The sequence below is a fragment of the Spermophilus citellus genome (assembly GCF_964194105.1).
Source record: "Spermophilus citellus genome assembly, contig: SCAFFOLD_347, whole genome shotgun sequence".
NCBI lineage: Eukaryota > Metazoa > Chordata > Mammalia > Rodentia > Sciuridae > Spermophilus > Spermophilus citellus.
Window position 1 is genome coordinate 211638 of NW_027673114.1, and position 24929 is coordinate 236566.

Genomic DNA, 24929 nt, shown 5'->3' on the forward strand with positions numbered 1-24929 from the left:
CTAATGTTTTTCATGTGTATCTTTTACTATTTTTCTTTATTTCCATTGTTAGATCCTTTGATTATAATATGTCTTGCAGAGCTGCTTTTTATCTTAATGTTTTTTCTTTGGGATTCTATATGTATAGTGTATGTATATGTCTATCTTATTTTTAATGTTTGAAATTTTTTTTAGTGTTATTTTATCAAAAAGGTTGACGCCATTAGCCTGAATCTCTATGTTCTTCTCCAACTTTGCCCAAGATTTTCTATTTGACCTTGAACCCAAAGCAGTGGTGTTTGCCAACCATGTACTGAAGGTTTTTAAAATGTAAGCAAAAATAAACTTTCCTTCTTAAAATTGTTGTATGGTATATGAGTCATATTAATATATAATTATTAACAGGGAAGGAGATACTTTTTAATCAAAATTTTGAACTTTTGTTTTTTATTTCAGTTTATTCTTTTCCAGGTTTTAAGGCTATTTTGAAGTGGAACTTAATGTATCTCAATTTTATATATTAAGGTTTACATTTTCATTTATACTGCTTTTGCTTCAATGTTGAGTTTCTCTTCAAAGTCAAATTGGAAAAAAAATGATTGAGACTATAAATTTGATCCATTAGCTCCTCCAGGATATATTCTTATTTAATATACATAAGCTTATCTCAAATGATTTGGAGAGTTCTTCAGGCTGGGCTACTTGATTTGAAGAGAAGGAAAATTTAAATTAAAAGCTTCAAGTTATAAATGCATTTTGGAACCAACTCATATCCTTCTCAGCTATATTGGTGTTTATATATTGTGACTTGTTAACCACCTGTGGGAAATTTCACTGAGCTGTTCCAATTATTATCTTGCAACTGTTGTTTTAATATTAAGTGATATTTTTCTCAAGACAAATCATAAGTATGTTTTCCACTGTTATTTTGAGAGCCATATTCACTACACAGTTTTTAAATAACAGATACTTTTATCTCTAAATCTATTTTCTGACAGGGTACAGTAAGCAAATGTTTTGTGGATTTGTATGGAAAATTAAATAACTCTACCCAATGGAAAATATAAACATTTGACCATGTATCTGAATCAAAAACATCAAGGTATGTTTCTATTGTAGATGTAATAAGATTTTGAATCACTCCTTCTTCATACTTATAAACCATTCTTTTAAAAATGATTGTAGTAGAGTGACATGAATTTAATGAAATTCTTAAAACTATATGAGCATCTCAATTACAGTTGAATGGCATTCCCTTGTCTCTCATTAGTACTTGACCATATGACACAGAATGAGAATTCAGTAATGAACTTTCCTATGGTTGGAAGAATGATTGATATTAGTGTAGAAACAGAAGATCTGTCCTTGAACCATAAATGCTCTTCAGCAGGGAGTAAATGCTCATATAATTAAATACCTATAACTATAAGCTACCATAACTTCTATATTATGATATGTAAGTAAGTCATTTTATGTTGCCTTTATAAGGTATATGGGTAAGGTTACTTTTATAGTTTTCTATTTTTTGATTCTTATTCTTTGTTATTCAGAAAGTTTTTCCTTGGAACCTATTTTCGCATTTAGCAGTACTTTGGATGCTGGAAAATATATAATAGCATTTTTATTTGGTATTTAATATATTTACTTTTAATATTGGACAGGTTGTCTATCCCGTTCTGTTTTAGAACATGAATATATCTGTAGGGATATCAAATTGGGGTTAAAATAAATAAAGGACCCAAACAAAAAGCACTAAAGTTAGAAAACCACGAGCCATTATATAAAGAGCATAAATCATGTTGTCTTTAGTTAAGTGGGTCCACATTTAGAAGGTCAGGGGCTCACCCTGCTTATGAATAGGTTGAGTTCTTTTGTAAGTCTTGAGTGTCATAATCTATCTATCTATCTATCTATCTATCTATGTCTATGTTTAGCACAGTAATATAAATATGCAGAAAAACTTACACATACATGTGTACGTATGTAATAGGGCTTCCAAGAGACAGAGCATCATTAAATGATTATAGATATTTGTAGATTTTTAAGCTGAAACAATCAGTTCATACTGGCTATTATTTTTTTTTCAACATTTTTAAAATTTGTGCATTATAATTGTACATAACAAGAATTTGTGTTATATATTTATACATGCACAAAATTTAACAATATAATTTGGCCAATATTGCTTCCCAGCACTTCTTCCCTCCCTGCCTACGTCACAACCCTTGGTCTTTTTCTTTAATTATCTCCCTTTGATTTTCCTGAGATCATCCCCAACACCTTTCTATTTCTTTTTCCATTCTAGCTTGCACATATGAGAGAAAGCATATGATCTTTGATCTTCTAAGTTTGACTTATTTTGTTTAATATTATGGTCTCCACCCATTTTCCTGCAGATGACATAATTTCATTTATTTTATGGCTGAGTAAAGTTTCATATTATCTCACTTCTTTTTGAATTCCTAGCATTAGGCACACAGGGAAGCTAGTGTTAGTCCATCATATTGATGATAGTAGTAGCACAGCCCTCCTTTCTTGTTCGCCTCCAATTTTGTTGTTCCTCATGTGTGCCTGCCATGATCCTTTGGGTGATCTTTCATCCTTGTGGTGGAATAGTATAACTTGCAGTAAGGATGAAGGATACTAAGCCAGAGAAGGAAACAGATGGCTGTGGAGGGAACTCCATTAGTTTGACTCCATGTCCATCATCTTTTTTCCTTGAGAAGCGTGGGTGCCAATTTTAAGCCAGAAAATGTCTGCAATATGAGGATTGCCTTCATCTTATAAAATTTTATTCTTCTTGTATGTATCACAGTGTTTTTCACATGTGAACTATAATTCTGTATGTAGTATAATTTTGATAATTATTTGACTTTCTCATTTTTTCTGGTTGGGGATATGTTAGTATTGTAATAAGGTTTTTCATTAATGAAATAGGTGGATTGGATCAGGTGATTTCTAATTCTGATTTCATCTTTGATACACCTTTTAATCTTTTACAGTTATTTGATATGTTTCTTTTTTTCTGAGCACCTAAAAACATTTTTTATTCATTCCATTTAGTTGTACATGGCAGTGGAATGCTCTTTGACACATCATACATAAATGGAGCATAACTTCTCATTCTTCTGGTTGTATATGACGCAGACTCAGTGATCATGTAGTCATATATGCACATAGGGTAATTATGTCAGATCCATTCTGCTATTCTTCCTACCTCCATTCCTTTCCCCCTTCCTTCACTCCCCTGTGCCTTATCCACAGTATCTCTGTTCGTCCCTAGGAACCCCAACCCTTATTGTCAATTAGCATCTGAAATTCAGTGAAAACATTCAGCCTTTGGTTCTTTGGGATTAGTTAATTTTGTTAAGCATGATATTCTCCAGTTCTATTCATTTATCACCAAATTCCATAATTTCATTCTTATTTAAGGCTGAGTAATATCTGGTTGTGTATGTATACCACATTTTCTTTATTCATTCATCTGTTGAAAGGCACTTAGACAGGTTTCATAGTTTAGCTATAACATTGACGTGGCTGCATCACTGTAGTATTCTGACTTTCAATCCTTTGGGTATGAACTGAGAAGTGGGACAACTGGGTCAATTCCAAGTTTTCTGAGGAATCTCCATGCTGCTTTTCATAATGATAAATTGAAAATTTGCCTTCCCACCAGCAAGGTATGAATGAACCTTTTTTCCTACATCCCCCCAACATTTATTGGTGCTTGAATTCCTGATAATTGCCATTCTGACTGAAGTGAGATGAAATCTCAGTGTAGATTTGACTTGCATTTTTATAATTACTAAAGATGAACATTTTTTCATATATTTGTTGATGGTATTTTCAGATCCTTAGTCCATTTATTGATTGGGTGGCTGTTATTGTTGTTGTTATTATTAATATTATTATTAGTAGTAGTATAATGTTTTTGAGTTCTTCATGTATCCTGGAAATTAATGCTGAAACTGAGGTGCAGGTGGTAAAGATTTTCTCCTGTTCAGTAGGCTTTCTCTTCATATTATTGTTGCTTGAGCTGAGAAGAATTTTAAAGGCTGCTTCTTTGATTCCATCCCATTTATTGATTGTTGATTTTACTTCTTGTGCTGTACTGGTGTTGTTAAGAAAGTAAGTTCCTAAGCTTACATTCCTACTTTTTCTTCAGTTAGTTGCAGGGTCTCTATGTTCTAATGCCTAAGTCCTTGATCCACTTTGAGTTGTGTGCAGGGTGAGAAGTAGGGGTTTAATTTCATTTTGCTACATGTGTATTTCAAGTTTTCCCAGCACCATTTGTTGAAAATGCTATCTTTTCTTCAGTGTTTGTTTTTGGTGCTGTTTTATAATATTAGATAACTGTACTTATGTGGGTTTTTCTCTGTGTCTTCTCTTCTTTACCATGGTTCTGGTACTGATTGTAATGCCTCCTGCATCACTTTTCTTGCTAATGACTGCTTTGCCTATTCTGATTCTCTAATATTTCCAAATGAGTTTTATGGGTGATTTTTCTATTTCTACAAAGGAACTCATTGGTATTTTTATAGGAATTGCATTGAATCTGCAAAGCACTTTGGGTAGTATGGTTAATTTGACAATATTAATTCTGCCTAAGATAGGCAGAATTAGGGCCTGGGAGATCTGTCCATCTTCAAAGGTCTTTAATTTCTTTCTTCAGTATTCTGTAGTTTTCATTGTAGAACTATTTCATACCTTTTCTTATATATATTCCAAAGTATTATATTGTTTTCTGAGGCTATTTTGAATGGGATATTTTTCTAATTTCTCTTTCAGTTCATTTGCCATTGATATATAGGTACATAAATTATTTATGGGTGCTAATAACCCAATGAATTTTGACATATTCTATCCCTGTTCCCATTTATTTCTGAAATTTTTCTCCCCTGATTGTATCTGTTTTCCAATCCTAATCCAGAGTTGTATATTTTAACCTCCAGGCATTAAAAGGTTTGTTTTTTGTCATTAACTTTTTATTTCTTTCATTTATGATCTTATAGGGTTCAAGAAGTTATCTCTATTTCTTGTATTTACCTTGTACTCAAAAATATGATTTTTTTTTTTTTGGTTCAAGGGATTGAACTCAGAGGCACTTGACAATTGAGCCACATCTCCAGCCTTATTTAGATACAGGATCTCACTGAATTGCTTAGCACCTTTTGTTTGCTGAGGCTGGCTTTGAACTTGCAATCCTTCTGTCTTAGATTTCTGAGCTGCTGGGATTACAGGTGTGCTCCACCACGCCTGACAATATGAACTATTTCAAAGAATGGTCATTGTTTCATGGAGAAGCAAATGAATTTATTGTTTATGGATTAAATAGTCCATAGATGTCTGTTCAGTCTATCTGATTAATGTTTTCCATTTAGTTCTGAAGAATCTAGGCTGGCAAGTTTTCTTTTTGGGTGGGCATGGTACAGAAAGGTTTCCCCAAACCTCAGCAGTGCAAAGAGTATGCAGTGTGGTCCTCACAAGGCCTTTCATCTGCCACAAAAACTCTGTGTTCCATATATGGCTCCCTCCAATTGTCACCTCAACCAGCCCCCCAACACTAGACCATTTTATAGGAATCTTGTTTTGTTTAAAAGCATTGACCCAGGTGTTGGGTATATGGCTTAGTGGTAGAGGGCTTTAGCATGTATGAGAACCTGAGTATGGTGCTTATCTCTTTAAAAAAATGACTTGCCAAAATTATTTTTGCCAATGAAAAAGCTTATCAAGAGAGATTGAGGGATACTGGCTGATGTGGGCCATATGTGGAGGTCCTGACCTGAAAGCCTAGAGAAGCAGAGAGTCCATGAGTGTCTCCATGCATCTATTCACTCATTTTACAAATTTGACTGAGTCCTGGAAGATAAAGTGCAAGTCAGTTATGTAGGTTAGAACAGTGTCCAAGATAGTATGTCTGGTCTCCTTCATTTCAGTTAATATTTAGGGGTAAAACAAATTAAGTACAATATTTACAATGAAGAAGGCCCTGTAAAGGACACAAACTAGGCATTCAGTGTTCACGGTTCCAAGACTGGCTTGCTTCTGAGTGAGGGCTTCATTATCCTGTGATGGCAGGAAAAGTGGGAGCAAGGTGCTACCAGAGGCATTGGATTAAGTGCAGGGATATGAAATAATGCCACAGGCCCTGAGGGGAGGGAGCGAGATCAAGGGAGGGTACAAAAGGATTACGGAGATCATTGCCTGGTCATGGGGACTGTGGACCATGGTGAGTATTTTGAACTTTATTCTAAGAGGAATAGGAAGTCATCTGTGCCTGAATCAGGGTGGGTGTCATGGGTTGGCTCCTGGTATAAACTTTCTTCATTGAACCGATTTTGTTTTAACCCAACTGTTATGTTGTTCTCCCATTTTCATTATATCAAGGTCTCTAATTTTGTTGGACCATTCATTTAATGAAGACTTTTTGTGTTCCTTGTGTTACCACGTTTCTCTGATTCTTCTTGACCCTAGTAGCTTGAAAAGGTGCATGCACATTTGAAGAAACCATTACTTCTTCCAGACTTAAGGACTTATTTGAGGATGGAAAAGCTTTTTCCTGCAGAGCAGTACGGGAGGACAAGCTGACCTAGTATAGCACTGGTCTAGTGGCATGGAGCAACATCTTTGTTATCTGAGGTTGAAGGATGCATTGCTTCTCTTTTAGCAGGCACAACTGTTGGTAACATGAGAACCTTCATGGTCATTGGTGGCTAGAGCTATGGGAAATCTAGAGTTGCTATGAGGACTAGCTGGGTCATAGATAGTGCCTCTAGATCCATGCAGAGAAGACTAGAAAAGGTGAAAGATATGGGCCAGGCATTGTGCACACTTTGGTGCAGTGTCAGCTGCAGGCATGTGCAATGTAGACAGGCTACCTGTGGGCAGAGAAGTAGTAAGGAAAAGCTACGACCAAGGACAGAAGCCAGGGCTGGCAAGGAGTGCCTATGAGGTGGGACCTAGTTTGTTAAAGCACAGGACTGTAAGATCAGATCTGATTGTAGACACATAGGGCTTCAGGGAAGGACCAGAAGTAGAGCTTTGCCTGGCTGCTGTGTATCTACAGATCTGGGGCCTGATCATGGATGCATAAAGCTAGAAACCTCACCTGTGAATTGAAGTATGGTGGCAGGGACATGGAGGTGTTGAGGATGGCTGTAAACATGCACTATTTTTTTGTGAGTGGAACTGAGGAGAAACGTGTGCAGTGGCACAGAACAACTAACTCTCTTCAGGCAAAGCTACATGGTGGTGGGGATGGTTAATGGGACTCTGGGTGCTTACATATGTTAATAACACCATGAAACAGAGCTGGTGACACATGTGTATGTAACTTCAGAGGCTGCTAAATATGGCGAGCAGTGGCTCGTGGCAGGTGTTGGAAGTGGTATTGTGCATGTGCAACTGCCAGTCCAACATCTGGCAGTGTGCATGGATATGGCTGCAGGTGTACACCCATCTCATGGGATTGTGCCTCCAGTATGGGCTGCAGCCTTCATGTTCTTTTGCACAGGAAAAGGCTGTTTGGTGACCTTGAGTCTGGATTTGTGGCAACTCTAGCTGAGGTTACCTTGGGTAGGCAGAATCTAGAGGTAGTGGTACAGGTGCTTGGAGACTGTGAATGCAAACACCTTTGAGGCTTTTTGCAGTAGAGAAAGATGCAGGGTTCCTCTGTGGCTGTTGGTTTCCTCAGTGGCAAAACCTACTGCAGTCTGTTTGGAGAAAGCACCTGAAGTATGTAATGGCAAACCCTGAGGGAACGCCAGAAATGAAGGCTAGAGTTGTTTACAGAAGGAGACAGTGCAGAGGTTGTGGGGGTTCTGGTCACAGTAGCCACTGGGGACCATGATTTCTTCGGCTGCAAGTTGATCCATGTGTTGCACCACTTCTTCTTTGTTTCAGGTCATCTCCAAATAGCTCATCTCTTCTTCTCTGCTCAGTAATCTGGGTCGGGAGAAATCAAATCAGAACATTTTGGTACTACACTGGAAAGCCTAGGGTGATGGTTGTTACACTATTCTCCTTTTGCTTTTGAGTGGAACTGGTGGGCTGTTTACTCCCTCTTTGTGTTGAGCAGAGCTATGTCAGGGAGTGGATGATGCAGCAGAGTGACACTAAAATTGCTTTTGGTGCAGTTATTCTGTTGTTTTCTTCTAATCTGTTGCTTTAAATTAAATGCATTCCTGAATTTTTCCAGATTTTTTTAATGGACATCTTAAGTCAGGGATCTCCTTTTCTGCTATTTACTGAATAAAGTAATAGGAAGAGTGCAGTATTTGTTTCCTGCTGTGGACATAGGCAGCTGTGCAATGGCAGAGAGGATGAGTCCTGCCCACCCAGGTCTGGGTGTGGGGGGTTCTCACCTGCCCGCCATTGAGGCCCACCTGATTCTGGTGGGGCATCTCACTCACTGTATGGGTCTTGGGGGGGTCTCAGAGGAGTCCCACCTGGTTCTTGGTGGGGTCTGTACAGAATAGCCAGGCGCTGATCACAGTACAGGGGGCGGACCTTCCAGGAGCCAATCAGCTAGGGCCATGCAGATTGTGGAATGCGCATTTGTGTTTATCAGTGTCACCTGGCAACGACTATCTTGCCAGTTGGTTGGCAGATAGGTAATGGCAGACCTGCTTTGGTAGGCCACTTGAGAGAGGTTGTTACCTAATTGTCTTTAGGATGGATGGAGCCTGGAGAAAATTTGTTTATATAAGCCTGGGAATCAAGTTTTTCGGATATAACCCTCTTGGGAAGATCCACCAGGCTGCCAAAAATTGTGAACTGGGAAGAATTAAGCGTTATCTGGGACGTGGATGTCCTGTTGATGGCACCGATCATAAAAATAGGTAATAGGGTCTGGGAGGCCAGGGACTGAGGGGTAAGGGACCAATGGGCTGATGGAATTGAAGCCGGCACCATCCAGGCTGTGCCAATGGGAGCAGAGCAGAAAGGATACCAGTTCTCCTTTCACCAGAATATTTGACTTTAATATCCTGTGGAGTCCTCAATATCCAGGACCTGCACACCTTGGAAGTTCAGTACCCAGGACTTCTAATGGGCAGCTAAACAAAACCAAATTTTTAACTGGTTTCCCAGACACTTAAAATTTCCCTATAAGGTCACTGATTTAAAAAAAAAATACACACAACAGCTTTTAATGTACACATTTTCAAAAGCATTGAAAAATTTTCAGATGTAATCTATTACCTGTTGTGTCCCAAGAGCCTCACAAGAACTCTGAATTGGGAAGATGGCTCCATGTTCTTTCTTCTTTTTTATATTTTTAAAATTCTTTCACACTAGTATATTTAGGGGTGTGTCTTCCACCTCTAAAAATAAGATATTACTTATTTCTCACATGCTTCACTCACTAATTTATGAAATTATTAGGATAACTTGGTGTCATCTTGATCATCCAACCATTTTCATAACAACAGTGTTGACAAGCCCTGAATTTTCTGCAAATACTTCATTAACTTCAGTTAGTGAAGTTAACTACCTTTAGCTACCTTTCCACAGAGGACACTAGAGTTCACTGGCAGCTTTCACACTTTCCAGAACACCAGACACAACATGCTTTTTCAATTTTGTTATCACTTTAGACTAAAGTAGAAAAGCATCTGCCAAAAGCTTCTCACACAAAATTCCAAAATTGCTGATTCCACTGTTCCAGTAGCCTTTCCTGTAGTTATCCATTACTGTGTATCTATACAAGCATGAAGAGTAGAGCATTGGTTGAGAGCATCCAGGCAGTGCAAGCTCTCAGTCACCAGGGCCAAGGGAGTAGCACACAAAGGGTGCCTAGTCTGTACAGTGCTGCCTGCTGGTGCCCTACTGTAGCTTGCCCTACTCTGTTCTGAAGGGACTAAGAGTATCAAAGGTAGGCCCTGCTTGTGGTTTGTGCATTAGAATACTCATTGACCCCAAATGTGAGCTCTCTCTGTGGTTATCAATTTCACAAAAAACAAATAAAAATATCTGTACATTTTTTTAGTTCCACACGCAGTCATTTAGGGTCATGATGACACTAAGAAAATGTTTGCAATGAACAAAGACTTGCCATTCTGTGTATCAAAATACATTATTAACTTTCACAAATTACTTGTTTGCCAATGGCCAAAAGATAAGTGACTGGAACAGGATAAAAAGAATACTCAAATATCTGGAAGGGAGAGTAAAATGGAATTGGTAGGTAGTGGCATGCACAGTTTTAAATGTGGCACAGCAGTTATCATTAAATCATCTATTTGAGGAGCAATAAACAGCTCAAGCCATAATCAACAGCCCAATACCACTACTCTTCATCTTCAAAATACTGTAGCTGCGAAATTTATTTCATTTGTTAGACTTAAATTCCTTCTGTTGCCAAGGACATAAATATTTTTTTCTGTGTTCATATGTCACTGTCACTTGAGCATCTGTAAAATTAGAGTATTTTATCTGATTAAATTAGAATTCCAAGGTTGGAAATGTAGCTCAATGTTAGAGCACTTCTTGCATGTCAAAGCAAAGGGTAAGGGTGCAATCCCCAGCAAAACAACAATAACATTGTCATCATCATCAACATAATAAATTTTAAAAAGAGAGGTAGGAAAAAAAGAAGTCTTCTTTCAAATTCATTATTTCTTGGAACGCCTTTGCCAACATGAAGAAAGCATTTATGTTTTCTTCTAGTACATTTCTATATAGATGTCCTATAGTGCATTTCATCTATTGTAGATATTACTATACATACATTTCTTATATATGTATGTTTTATTTTACATATGCAATTATAGGTTAATAATTTTGTTTTGGTGAGAATAGAAGAGAGCAAGTATAAAAGATTATTACTCCTGAAAAAATATTGCATTACTTTATAAAAGTTTCACATAAAAATACGAAACTTCTCAACTTTAGTATTTTTAAGTGAAGCTTTTATAAAGTAAAGCATTAAAGAATTATTCTTTAATTCTATTCATTTGTACTCATAAAATGAATGTTTTTAATGCGCAAGAACTGCACAGCTACTTATTTTGTATTTGACATATTCTACTATCTCAGACAACTCTTACATAAAAACTTTCTAGATGTGACCAGTTAATTCAAACTGACGTGATAGGACTCAATTTCAAATGAAACGGTTCTTCCTCCTTTTCAATCATGCATTCATGGAGGTAAGAAATTGTAAACGTCCCTTGTGAAAAATTAAGACAGTATTAAATACTGAACATTGAAAACACCTGATTCATATATAAATCCCATATATATATAAATACTGAATTAGTTTAACCATACTAATTCATTTGGGTTCTTTTTCCTTTGGCATTAAGTTTGCTTTCGGTTTGGCCTTTTACTGTTATTATTCAGCCTACTTTACCTATCATACTTTTAAAACTGAATTTAAATGCCATCCATGTCATGAGAACTGCCATAAATCTATTGTTTGTCTCACATTTCACTTAAGGTAAGGCACCATGAATTATGATGGTTCTTTATTTTGTTTATGAAGAAAAAATTAAATGCTGCCAATTATAGTTGTAATGCAGCCTGAATTATTAGTGGGATTCCATTGTCAGTGTTGTTAAAATGATAAGAAAAAAAATCATCTTAGACTCATTGAAATACATAGTTTTTAAAATATATTTTTAAAAATCACTACAATACTACTAACTTATTAATTGAAATACTCTTAGTTGATAAAAAGCAATAATATTGATTACAATAGCTACCAATTATGGAGCTGTTGCTGGTGCTACAAAATCTTCAGATGTTTTACATAGATTCTCCATTAAGCATCCTGGTAGTATTCAGGGAGATACTCATTTTAATCCTTACTTTTTTAGGAAATTGAGGGAGAGTAAGACTGTGGGATAACTAGTACATCACAGAGTCTAAAGTAGAATTCATACTGAAGATGAGCTAAATCTCAAGTCCATCTTCTTTCTAGGCATGTGGGCTGCTCTGCTCTGGGGATGTGGTTCTGTGGTAGAGCCCTTCCTTACCTAGAATGCTTCAGGCCTGGGTTCTATCCCCAGCAATATGAAAACAAAGCAACCAAAAATAAGTAAAATCAATGGAACCAGGCACAGTTGCACATACCCATGATTCCAGTGACTTAGGATGCTGAGGCAAGAGCATTGGAAGTTTAAGACCACAGTGGGCAATTTAGTGAGACCCTGCATCAAAATTGTTTATATAATAAAAATGTGCTTAGGATATGACTCATTAGTTGAGTAACCCAGGGTGCAATCCCCAGCAGTATCAGAAACAAGAAATAAGAAGAAAATGTCAGTGGCATAGGCTGATCATTCATTAATAAAATAAGTAATGACAGCTACTAAATATTGTACCTTCTTCATAAGAAAATAGAGGAATTATGAGCTACTTAATGTTTATAATTGCATAAATAGTTGTGTATTTCAAAAGGTACCTTATGAATTCCTAATAAAGCTTCTTACTTGCACAGAACCCCTCTACATTATGCCTGTGCCTATGGTAATCCAGCAGTGGTGGCTCTTCTAGTGAAGAGGAAATGTAATGTCGATTTGTGTGACAGTGATGGCAACACACCATTGATGAAGGTAGATATACCAGTGGTTTTGCAGGAAATGAATTTGATGAAATGCTTAGAAGAAAAAATGGTTAATGCCATTTAGTTATAACTAATGGGTAAAACGTGAAATATTTTTCTTGGATTTCCAAAATTTACAATCTATTTCTTGGTTAAAACCAACAGGCCCTACAATATGAGGAAGAGGAATGTGCAATTATTCTTCTAGAACATGGTGCCAATCCAAATGTTCACAACAACAAGGGTGAAACTCCGCTCCACTATGTTATCTTTTATAGGAACACATTAATAGCAACAAAACTGCTTTCATCCAACGCAGATATTGAAGCCAAAAACATGGTATATATATCAATCACTATTATTTTCAAAATATTTAAAATTTTTCTTAAAATTAACAGTAATGCATGTTAAAAAATACTGATTATAAGCAAATTTTCTTTTTATTAAAATACTAGCAAATGTTGGAAGTTCTCCGCGTATTCTTCCTCCTTCTTTTGTAGCTCATGTGTGTATTTAGTTTGCCTCCATCAGTTGAATCCACACTTAGAATTCAAGAGACTCATGCAGAAATCTGAACTTCCAGCTTCTGTGAAGGAACCTGATGCGGTCCCCTTGAGCCATAGTACTGTGTGGTGTGGTGTGCAGGGTTTGCCTCTCACATGCTGGGCACACATGTTCTTCAGTTTGCTTCTGGCAACTGCAGCACTTACTCCAATCACCTACTTTGCCTCTATAAATGAGGTTACAACTCCTCTTTTTTAATATAGTGTGATAAAGATTTCATGATGTTTTCTACTGATATACAAGAATATGGACTACATAATATATTATGACTCTCTTTCAAATGGGATTAATTGTTTGAATTTAGAAATTGGAAGTTAAATAGTTTTCTCTATATATACTATAAAAATCATGTTCCCACTGGAATTTTTGAAAGGCTGATTAGGTCAACTCATTGCTAGAATGGATAAATTATTGCTAGAAGTAGATAACTCATGGATTTTGCCAGCTGTACTATGTATTAGTCTTCAGCTTTGTTCCTTAAAAATGCAAATGTTTAGTGCCTTTCATGATACTACAAGTAATCTGTGTAGATCAGCATAAATCTTGATGATACACAAAATTTCTGAATTAAATTTTGCCTAAAATTATAAGTAACTTTAAGTAGCAATTAAAGTGGATGAGAATAAAAAGAATTTTGGAAAATAACCAAGCATTATGTTACCAGGATTGTCGTTACAAGTGAGAATACATTTTCAATGTTATTTTTATTAGAGTTTATAGTTTTACATAGTAGTTGAATTCATTCCCCCCAAATCTTACATGCATGGAATTCCAGTTGAGTCATTGATTCCCTCTTTTCCATCTGTCTACCCCTCCTCCTCCATTCTCCCCCTCCTCTTCTCCTGGACCTCCTTTGTTTGTTTTGTTTTGTTTTTTTTACAGCCCTATAGTCTAGGTATACTTCTGTTCTTTTTTTTTTTTATTATTGGATGTTCACAACATTACAAAGCTCTTGACAAATCATATTTCATACATTAGAATCAAGTGGGTTATGAACTCCCATTTTTACCCCAAATACAGATTGCAGAATCACATCGGTTACACATCACATTTTTATATACTGCCATATTAGTGACTGTTGTATTCTGCTACCTTTCCTATCACCTGTCTATTTATTTATATTTGGTTGATTTTTTTACTTACACATAAAGGTGTAATTACCTGTGGCATATTTATATATGCATATAACATGAATTTTAAAGATTTCCTTCTTCATTGCCTTCCCTTTTTCATTATCTCTGTGCCTCTCAATCTTCTTTTTCTACACATCTTTTGATATTCTGTTCTTCATTTCTTTTTCTTTAATTAACTCCAGCTTCCACATATGACACATTTTACCTTTGAGTTTCTTATTTGACTTATTTCACTTAGCATGATATTCTTGGATACCAACTCATTTACCAACAAATGACATAATGTATTTTTATGGCTGAGTAATACTCCATTGTATGTATGTGCACCAGAATTTCTTAATCCTTTCATCCATTCACAGGTACTTGGGTTAATTTCATAATTTACCTGTTGTGAATTGTGCTACTGTAAACACACATGTGACTGTATTAATATACAGTTACACATAAAATTTTGTTTTACTAATTTTGGGAAAATAGTGAGTCATGGGATAGCTGCTTCATGTTGTGGTTCCCTTCTTAGATTTTGGGGAATCCCCAAACTGTTTTCCAGGGTGGTTGAACTAGTATGTAGTCCCACCAACAGTGTAAACGTGTGCCTTATCCCCACATTCTTTTTTTTTAACCGGGGGAGAGAGAGAGAGAGAGAGAATATTAATATTTATTATTATTATTATTTTCGTTTTCAGCAGACACAACATCTTTGTATGTGGTCCTGAGGATCGAACCCTGGCCACACGCATGCCTGGCGAGCGCGCTACCGCTTGAGCCACATCCCCAGCCCCACATTCTTACCAGTATATATTACTGTTTGTGTTCTTGATAATTACCATTGTGGCTGGAGTAAGATAAAGTCTTAGTGTAGTTTTTATTTGCATTAACATAATTGCTAGAGATGTTAGAAGACTTTTTTATATATAGTTGGGACATTTGTGTTTCTTTTGAGAAATTTCTGTTTAGTTCTTTTGCTCAGTTATTGACTGGGTGGTTTTTTTGTTTGTTTGTTTGGAGTTTTTAAAAATATTTATATTTTAATTCTTATTGGACACAATACATTGATTTTATTTATTTTATGTGCTGCTGAGGATCAAACCCAGGGCCTCACATGTGCTAGGTGAGTGCTCTACCACTGAGCCATAATCCCAGCTCTGTGTTAATTTTTTTTTGAGTTGATTATTTCTCTTTGTTAATCCCCTCTCAGTGGATTAGTTGGAAAAATTTTCTCCAATTGCATAAAAATAATATATTTTTGTATTGAACTTTCTGACATGTAAGATAAATATCTTTCAGCTTATAATAAGAGAAGACACAGGAACAATTATGAAAAAGCAACGTAGTTTACTCAGACTCTATCAATTTTAAGCAGAAATTCCTTACATTGGAATCTGGGATTCTGATTTCATAAATAAAAAAGAATCAAGTGGACTTGTATAACATGGAGAAAACTTCCATGTTGCTGGAAAGCTCTCAGAAATATATTCCTGTAACTTCAATTGTTCACATGTGAATATCTCCAATAAAAAATCAGTGTCAAGTAGGTGTTAAGCAATGGAAAAGCTATTTCTGTACTACTGGACATACAATGCACAGTTGTGTAAATTTTCTCAAACACTAAAACAAGGAATCTTTTCTATGAGGCTTGGTATTACTGGAAAAGTAGACGTTCTTCAGAATATGATTTATACACCCTACTAGTGAGTTGAGAATTTGGCTTGTTAGTGAAATATAATACTTATATCCTTTACTAACATGTATTAGGGAATGGGTCTATTGGGATATAAAATACAGTTTATGTCCTAAAGATGCTCTTGGTTGAGGAGGGTTCATGTTACATAACTCCAAGATGCCAGGATGAATGCTTGACAGCGGCAAAGATCCATGGAAACAGTAAATGTATGAAGCAGTTTTAGAAATGCTGGAGTTCATGTGGCCACTCTAGGCAGAGGAGAGGCATCTCAAAATGGAAGAGCAGCACGTATGGCAGCAGAATGGGAAGAGAAGAGAGTGGCTACACTTAATTTACATTATTATTATATGCTTATGTTCATACAGTATTTTGTAAGGTTAACTTCAGTTGAAAAGTAGTAATTTTGTGAATAAACTATATTTGTTGTTTTTCAGAGGGGCCAAACACCACTTCTACTCGCCGTAAAGAAAAACAGAAAGATGATGGTAGAATTTTTTATTCAGAATAAAGCAAACATACATGAAGTTGATGATAAGGGAAGGTATAGTACTTTATATTTTTTGGAAAAAGGTTAATATTGTAGTAAAATCACTCAAGTTAAAAATATTAAATTAATGGGAATGACATAATCATTGGAATAGAGTGAAATTTGTGAACGTAAACTAAAATTAAGGAGAAGAGCAATTATTCAAACTGAGCAACACAAATAAGAGTATGTAGTATGATTCACATGCCCTTATAATTATTGGCTGATGATTACTATTTGATTTTGTTGATCACATAATCTTGTGTTAGCTAGAGTTTTCATGTTAGTTTTGTAAAATATAGACTTTTAGTTTGTGCTTTTATTCAGTATTGAATTTTTTAAATTTTCTTCAATATTTCATCTTCTCCTGGTATAGTTTTCTGTTGGAAATGCTGTGTTGAGTATAGATAGACATTGAGAATTATTTTTTCCTTTATATGACTATTTTCTTTAAATTACTTAATTTGTAGAATATTGATTTCAGATTTTTCCTAAGTGACGTCTAATTAGTCTTAACAAATTTTGAACATTTATAATGAAAAAGAGTGTAACATATGCTTGAAATCTGGTTGCAAGATTATACATGTAGCATTGATTTCAATGCCTGGCAAATGCTTCTCAAGAGTGAATGACTGAAGCAACAATTATTATTATTATCACCAGTGCTACTGTTATTACGTTATACCTGCAAATACCTTTTTTACTCCTTGACCTTTGGCCGACTGTGAGTTACAATATATTACATCACTCTAAGAAAGAAATGGAGCTTTATTCATTGAAATCTTTGCCAACTCCAGATGAATGACCTCATCATAATTAATGTTCATTGAAGGATTTTAAGTTTGTAACTCTCCCCTTTTGGGACACGTGATTTATTTTTTTATGTGTTTGTTTTCCTTTTAGACTTACAAATGATTTAGAAAGATAAAGATTTGATCTTCCAAGATGTATATGTCTGTTAGTGTATGTAAAGCTAGATGTCAAATTGGTAAAATGTATTACAATGTCTTTTTAAATAAACTTATTAAAATACCTAAATTTGAAGTTATCTCTCTTATTTTAGAACAGCCCTCATGTTGGCTGTGGAACATAAATCAACACACATAGCCGAACTGCTTCTTCAATGTGGTGTTAATGTGTCTGCTTCAGATAATTGTGGAGAGATTGCCTTGTCTTATGCCATTGCTAGTGGAAATACTGCGTAAGTATTTACATTACAATACTAATCAACATTAGATGTATGTCCACTATAGTTACACCTGTTGCATCTTATATATGAGGTGAGATTTCATAGCATTACTATGTATGGAACCGTAGTTAGTTAGGACAGTTCATTAGTCAGAAACCCTTCAAGTCTAGCCAGGAAGCAGTGATGATACTTTGATTGGGCAAAGAGAAGGATGGAGGGGTAATGGAGGCAAGAAAGATGGTGGAGTGAGATAGACATTATTACCTTGGTACAGGTATGACTGCATATATGATGCAGTGGTACATCCTGTAAAATCAGAAATGAAAGTTGTTGCAGTTGTGTCCAATGAATCAAATTGCACTCTACTGTCATATATACATAATTAAAATGGATTAGTTATTTTTAAAAAAAATAAGTAGTGATGTGTGCATGAGTCACCTTCAAGGTTTGTTCTCTCCTCTCTCTTCCCCTCTCTTTTTCTTTTTCTTCTCATGCATGCTGGGAAATTTTCCTACCACTGAGATATACCAGTAGCTAATATCTTAGGACTTTGTAAACCTTTATCCTTAGGGTTTCCAGCATTATCCAGTTCATTTCAAGTATAACCCCTCCTCACAGGGAGAGATAGTATCACACCTATGATTTTATAATTTGATATTTGAGTCTTGAAATTCCCTGTTGAGCTGAAGTTAGCTATTCTACCATCCCCCTTTAATTTATCAAGGACCTAATGATATCCTTGAAGTGTAAGGAAGATAATTCTGTAGTCAGATGGAGGGGAATAAATAGATTTTTAAATTGTTCCTTTGTCTCTGTCAGTTCTGTTGCTGTGGTGTTTCTGCCAGACCTGGCCCTGCAGTCTGGTAGTGAAGAGCTTTTATTTCAAAATATCCTGACTGATCCAATCCCTGAGTCTTCATGGTAACCCACACTTAGACTCAACACTCTTCTTAGTTCTCATGCACTTATGCTTTTTATTCAACAGTTGTTTCCAAGCAGAAGCACTCTGCTTTGACAGGTTGGCCTCTAGCTTTGGCCAACAAATACTAAGCACTCTGACCCTGTCCCCCCTTTTAGGAACCTTATGTGGAATCCCCATATTAGCCTTGCCCTTTCTGGTGCATTATCCTTTTAGGACTTTGTCTTTTCTGTCATAAAATTAAAATCATTCAAATCTATTAGAAAGCTTCAAGTAAAGCTTCAAGTAATCTCTGGAAGAGATCAGAGTTTTCTGTCATCTTGGCTAACAGATCTGTGCCCCAAATCCTTCCATCCCTTGAAATAGATTTCCTTTGACTGCAGCGGGTTCCACATCACTGTTTTCCATGGTGAGTGCCAATTTAGATTGGCACTTCTAGTAGTTTTCCCAAGTAATGGAAATTTCCAAGCTGTTGGAATCGCTGCCTAAAGTTTTCAGCATTTATTAAGGTCTGCCTCAAAAGGAATAGATTAAGCAGATTCATTGAATCTAAGAGAGCTAAGCCCCATCATGACTCCTCAGTATCCATTGTGTTAAAGAGAATTTTGTGTTCCAAGTCAGTTGGAGATCAACATGGAAATGTAGCTACATTTATCTGCTGATTCTGTTCAACTAGGTAGAGAAGAAATAGTAGTAGTCCAAGTTTTTGGCATTTGTTAATTTCTTGCCTTTGTTGTTATTGATTAGTCTCACAGAAGGGGATGATTATATTCTCTAATTTAAGGAGATATTTATAAATAGTTATAAATTAATTGTTGATTTGCTTTGAGTTATAAAGCACAAAGAAGTGCCCAATTGATCATGAAAATTAGGACTCAAGCATTTTTTAAAATAATTTTAACTTTTGAATATTAGAACCTATGAAAAATGCACATTAGTTCTAGCTGAGATTGTAAGTAGTTAAGTATGCCATTATTTTACTATTTTGCTTAACGTGTTTCAATATTACCTTAGTAAATCTCCATAACAACCTGGTGAACTAAAGTGATACAACCCTTATTTTTTAAAAGGCCTTAAGCCTAAGAGAAAGAAGTTGTGCAAGAACAAAAAAACTATTTTTTACAGAGACAGGGCATTTTCTGAGTTCAAGGTACACTAGTTAATATATTTACCTGTCCTGTTCTCAATTAATGATCATTTCATCTTTTTTCTTCTTTAACTTCAAGCTATGGGTGCAGTGACACATGCATTTACCCCAGCTACTTAAGAGCCTGAGGCAGGACAATTGCTTGAGCCCAGGTATTTAAGATCAGCCTGACCATCATCATGAAATACCATCTCACAAAACAGAAAAAAAACAAACATTGTACAAATAATTTTCAAGTTAACAAAATGTTTATAGGGCATACAGATTAGGAGAGCATATGAAAAAGTTCTGATACTAGATCTAAAACATTATAAAGTATTGAGTTATATTTCGTCAGTGTTTTCATATGAGTGTTAAAATACCAATTTTATTACTTTTTTCAAATATAGAAACAGGGATTTAATTCTTCAATACATGAAAGCACAATATAAAACATCAGGTAAGACTTAAAATTTCAATTTCAATCCAGGTAAGACTTAAAAAAATGAGTTACTCTTGGTGTTCATGCCCTGTGTAAATAAGAGTAAGAATGTTTGATCACAAAAGAAGAGTGGAAAAAAATAAATGTTCAAATTCCATTCATATTTTTTATATCATTTCTTGCTCATATAGAATCCAGGATATCTTAATAATTAACTATAAGAAATTTATCATCTGAATGATATTGTCTGAAGAAATTTTACATTAATGTTGACCCTGAAATTTTATGTCTTTGCAGAAGTAAGAATATTTTTAAATTATACATTCTGTTTCGTATATGGTCACATGATAGCAGATTGGACTTGTTATAAAGCCAGGTGTTCTTGTCAACTGTTAATATCAGCTCCTATTGAGTGCCTACATTAGTGACTTTCACAGTGATATTTCTCTACACACATATACAATACTTGAATCCTGACCACTCTCCTTACTTCCATTTTCCCCCTCTACTCCCTTTTTCATCCCCAGTTGCCTTCCCTCTTCCTTAATGTTCCCTCCATCATTTTCTAGTCATTCTTATTTTCTTCCCAGATTCCACATGTTAGGGAGAGAATGTGATAATTGGGTTTTTTTTTCTGATTTTTTCACCTTAACATGATGACCACCCTTTCCATCCATTTTACAATTATTGTCTTTGTTTCTTTTTTTAACATTTTTATTTGGGGTTTGAAATATACCATTTCCTGGGCCTTAAAATTTCTACTCAGAAATCTAATATTTTTCTGATATGTTTATAATTGCTTTGGCCCTTATTATAGATTTCAGTGTACCTTTGGTAATTTTATAGACTATGATTTGGAGAAGTTCTTTTCGGGCCATGTCCATTTGGTATTCTAAAATCTTATACCTGGATGTCCATAACTTTCACAAGATATAAGAAATAGTTTCTTTTATTCACTGAGAAAGCTTTCATTGCCTGTAGCCTGTACCTCTTCTCCATTATGTGTACCAGTGATTCATAAAAGTAGTCTATGAATTGTGTCTAGTGGTTTTGTAATTTGTTTACAATTATTTTGATTGTTGTTGATATTGTCTGAATGTGATATTTCATCATCAACTTGAAGCTCTGGTATTTTTTTCTTTCACTTGATCTAGTCTATGGGTCTAACTTCAAGTGGATATATTTATTTGAGGTATTGAGCTCTTTATTTTCAAGATTTCTAATTGATTCTTTTTCAGAATCTGTATTGAATTCTTCTTTCATGCCCTGCATTGTTTTCCTTAATCTACTCAGTTTTTCTTTGCTTCATCTTTGAAATAATTCACTATTTTAACTTTTTTTTTTTGAATTTTATTCTGGCATTTTTTATATTGCATTATCTTTGGAAGTAGTTTCTAGGGTAATTAACTATAAAACAGTCATGCTACTTTGCTTTTTATCTTATATTTCTATATTGAAATTTGTACATCTTCAGGGATATATATCTTTTCCACATTCATTTGAGTGTCTGCTTAGGAAACTGTTTTCCCTGGATGATGTGTCTTGTGCTATTGATTAAATGTGTGATGTCGAATTATTTTCCAAATGGTGTCTCTATTGTAGTTTCCTATGTCTTATCTGTGACTCCTGAATGGTGATAGCTTGCACTGTTAAGTAACAACTTTCTTTGTCAGTGTTGTGAGAGTGGAGTCATGTTAGTGAAATAGTGATATAGGCAGTAGAGGATCTGAAATGCATTTTCTGTGGTGGTTCCTCCATACTTGTCAATAATATGGTGTCTGCAAATATATGGGAGATACCTAGGCTTAGAACCTGCATAAATGAAGATCTCAAACTCGCATAATTCTGTAAGAGTTTCTTCATTTATTTCTAGTCTTGCTTTAGTGTGTCCAGACCACTGAATTTTAGTCATCTCTTTCCATTACTAAATGTGTGTGTTAGGTTAAAGCTTTTTATCACTGTTCTTATTTTTAATTTTTTTTCAGCACCAGGTTTTATTTTATTTTATTAGATATGTATGACAGGAGAGTGTATTTTTTACATACATGGGCTACATCTGATTCTATTTAGGATCAGAGAGAACTTTTGGCCTTTGGTTTTTTTGGTATTGGCTTATTTCACTGAGTATAATAGTCTCAAGTTCCATCCATTTACCAGCAAGTGCCATAAATTTCATTCTTCTTTATGGATAAGAAATACTCCATTGTGTATATGTACCCCATTTTCTCTAACCTTTCATCTGTTGAAGCTCACCTAGGTTGTTTCCTTAGCTTAACTATTGTGAATTGGGCTGCTGTAGACATTGATGTGGCTGTGTCACTGTAGTATATTGATTTAAAGTCCCTTGGAGATATATATATATACACACACACACACACGCCCAACTCTCCATCATGTCAACTTAGGAACTGATTTCCTCAACAAGACTTCTAAATTGCAACAAATAAAATCAAGATTCAACTGGGGTGATAACTGGTTGAATGGTGTTTCCATTCCACATTCTCAGAGGAATCTCCATACTGTTTTCCAGAGTACTTGCACCAATTTGCAGTCTCACTAGCAAAGTATGAGTGTAACTATTTTCTCACATTCTCTCCAGCATTTATTGTTACTTGTATTCTTGATAATTCCTATTTTGACTGGACCAAGAATGGAATATCAATGTAGTGTTAATTTGCATTTTCTAACTTCTAGAGAAATTTAGCATTTGTGTTTTTTTTTCTACTTTTTATTGATTTTATATTTTTTTAAGTGCACAATAACAGTGGAATGCACTACAATCCTTATTACACATATAAAGCACAATTTTAACTCTGAATATAAAGTATGTTTATGTCAATTTATGCCATTTTACATGTACTTTTTTGCACTACAATTCGTTTTTTATTTTTATTTGTTTCAGTTAGTTATACATGACAGTACAATGACCTTGACATATCATACATTTGAACCACATGAGATACAATATTTCATTTTTCTGAGTATACAGGTTGTAGATTCACATTGATCATGCATTCACATATATACACCAATAATAATAATGTCTATTCCATTCTACTATCCTTCCAGTCTTTCCAACCTCTCCTCTCCCCTCCCATCACTTCTCTCTTCTTAATCTAAGGTAGCACTATTCCTTTTTTTTTTCACTTCTTCATACATGTGGTTTGTATAACAACGAGGCTCTCCTTCCACCATCCGTGCAATTCCCTTTCTTTCTCCCTTTCCCTCCCACCCCTCTTCCCTGTGTATAGGTAATCTTCTTCCCATGCTTTTTCTCTCTCCCTCATTTTGAGTCACCCCCCCTTATATCAGAGAAGACATTTGGCATTTGTTTTTTGGGGACTGGCTAAATTCACTTAGCATAATCTGCTCTAATGCCATCCTTTTCCCTGCAAATGCCATGATCTTATTATTTTTTAGTGCTGAGTAATATTCCATTGTGTATATATGCCACACATTTTTATCCATTCATCCATTGAAGGGCATCTAGGTTGGCTCTACAGTCTAGTTATTATGAATTGTGCTACTATAATCATTGATGTGGCTGAGTCCATGTAGTATGCTGTTTTTAGGTCTTTTGGGTATAGTCCTAGAAGAGGAATAGCTGGGTCAAATGGTGGTTACATTCCCAGTTTTCCAAGGAATCTCCATACTGCTTTCCAAATTGGCTGCACCAATTTATAATCTTACCAGCAGTTCAATTCTGATCAAAATCCCAATGACATTCCTCACAGAAATAGAAAAAGCAATTATGAAGTTCATCTGAAAATATAAGAGACCCAGAATAGCAAAAGAAATTCTAAGCAGGAAGAGTGAAACAGATGGTATCACTATACCAGATCTTAAACTATACTACAGAGCAATAGTAACAAAAACAGCATGGTACTGGCACCAAAGCAGGCTGGTGGACCAATGGTACAGGATAGAGGACACAGAGACTAACCCACAAAAGTACAACTACCTTATATTAGACAAAGGTACTAAAAGCATGCAATGGAGGAAGGATAGCATCCTCAACAAATGGTGTTGGGAAAACTGGAAATCCATATGCAACAAAATGAAATTGAATCCCTATCTCTCACCATGCACAAAAGTTAACTCAAAATGGATCAAGGGTCTAGGAATTAAACAAGAGACTCTGCATCTAATGGAAGAAAAAGTAGGCCCTAATCTTCCTCATGTGGAGCTAGGCCCCAACTTCCTTAATAAGATGCCTATAGCACAAGAGTTAAACCCAAGAATTAACAAATGGGATGAATTCAAACTAAAACCTTTTTTCTCAGCAAGAGAAATAATATGTGAGGTGAATAGGGAGCCTACATCCTGGGAACAAATTTTTACCCCTCACACATCAGATAGAGCTCTAATCTCTAGGGTATACAAAGAACTCAAAAGCTAAACACACACACACACACACACACACAAATAATCCAGTCAACAAATGGGCCAAGGACCTGAACAGACACTTCTCAGAAGTGGATATACAATCAATCAACAAATATATGAAAAAATGCTCACCATCTCTAGCAATCATAGAAAGGCAAATTAAAACTACCCTAAGATACTATCTCACTTCAGTAAGAATGGCAGCCATGATGAAGACAAACAACAACAAATGCTGTTGAGGATGCGGGAAAAGTGTACCCTCATGCACTGCTGGTTGGATATTGAGCATTTAAAAAATATATTTGCTCACCAATTGTATTTCTTGTTCTGTGAACAATCAGTTTCAGATTTTTGCACATTAATTGACATCCTATGACCACTAGAAGAGAATATTAACTATATTGGGTTGTGTGTGTGTGTGTGAGTTAAGTTTT

At 35.4% G+C, this 24929-nt stretch overlaps 1 long non-coding RNA gene across 1 annotated transcript; it reads left to right on the plus strand.

Moving 5' to 3' along the window:
* Nucleotides 1-977: 977 nt before the first annotated feature.
* Nucleotides 978-12822, plus strand: LOC308640084. Its single transcript, XR_014020169.1, has 3 exons — nt 978-1081; nt 12422-12536; nt 12692-12822. It is a non-coding gene; the product is annotated as an uncharacterized lncRNA (long non-coding RNA).
* Nucleotides 12823-24929: the final 12107 nt, after the last annotated feature.